Source organism: Galeopterus variegatus, unplaced genomic scaffold (genome assembly GCF_000696425.1).
Source record: "Galeopterus variegatus unplaced genomic scaffold, G_variegatus-3.0.2 Scaffold8204, whole genome shotgun sequence".
Taxonomy (NCBI): domain Eukaryota; kingdom Metazoa; phylum Chordata; class Mammalia; order Dermoptera; family Cynocephalidae; genus Galeopterus; species Galeopterus variegatus.
In genome coordinates, this window is record NW_007734315.1 from 78,877 (window position 1) to 80,038 (window position 1,162).

Consider the following 1,162-nt stretch of genomic DNA (forward strand, 5'->3'; position numbering starts at 1 on the left):
TCTCTTGGGGCCCTCTCCCCGCCCCGAAGGGCGGCCCCTCCCTTCACCTATGGGGTGGGGCGGACTTCAGCACCGGCTGGAGGGACAGCGCCAGGCTGCCCCACGCCCCTGAGCAGCTTAAGCGCCAGGAAGGTCAAGGCCGGGTGGGACTCCGTGGAGAGGTGAGGAGGGGCCATGCGCAGCTCTCCGTTTGCTGACCCGCCTCCGCTTTCGCTTTCTGCCTCGCAGCCCTCGGGATGGAGGTGAGAAGACGGCGGTGACGCGCGCCCGCGCTGCCCCCTGAACCCCCCGCAGCCCACAGCGCTCCCTGCCCCCCTCCCCCGTGGCAGCGGGCCTTGCCGTCGAGTGACAGCGGCCTGGGGGGGCAGGGGGGGCGGGGGCGGCCGGACCAGCGATGCCGGCGGGCATGACGAAGCATGGCTCCCGCTCCACCAGCTCGCTGCCGCCCGAGCCCATGGAGATTGTGCGCAGCAAGGCGTGCTCACGGCGCGTCCGCCTCAACGTCGGGGGGCTGGCGCACGAGGTGCTCTGGCGCACCCTGGACCGCCTGCCCCGCACGCGGCTGGGCAAGCTCCGCGACTGCAACACGCACGACTCCCTGCTCGAGGTGTGCGACGACTACAGCCTCGACGACAACGAGTACTTCTTTGACCGCCACCCGGGCGCCTTCACCTCTATCCTCAACTTCTACCGCACCGGGCGACTGCATATGATGGAGGAGATGTGCGCGCTCAGCTTCAGCCAAGAGCTCGACTACTGGGGCATCGACGAGATCTACCTGGAGTCCTGCTGCCAGGCCCGCTACCACCAGAAGAAGGAACAGATGAACGAGGAGCTTAAGCGCGAGGCTGAGACCCTACGGGAAAGGGAGGGCGAAGAGTTCGATAACACGTGCTGCGCAGAGAAGAGGAAAAAACTCTGGGACCTGCTGGAGAAGCCAAATTCCTCCGTGGCTGCTAAGGTGAGTCTGGGATCTGGGGGCTGCCGGGCTGGGGGCTCTGACTGTGTCCCCAGATTGAGGGCTATGGCTGGGGGACTCTGGCTTAGACATCGAAGATGAAGATCAGTAATGGGGAGGGGCTATGGTGGAGTCCCCAGAGGTGAGGACCACCCCCCCTCTGACTTTTCCTCTGTGGCATTGGTCACCCATCTCTTTATTAGT

At 65.7% G+C, this 1,162-nt stretch overlaps 1 pseudogene across 1 annotated transcript; it reads left to right on the forward strand.

Moving 5' to 3' along the window:
- The first annotated feature begins 204 nt into the window (after positions 1-204).
- On the forward strand, positions 205-961 carry LOC103608251 (annotated as a pseudogene). Its single transcript, XR_552026.1, has one exon. The product of XR_552026.1 is annotated as a potassium voltage-gated channel subfamily B member 1 pseudogene (transcript).
- Positions 962-1,162: the final 201 nt, after the last annotated feature.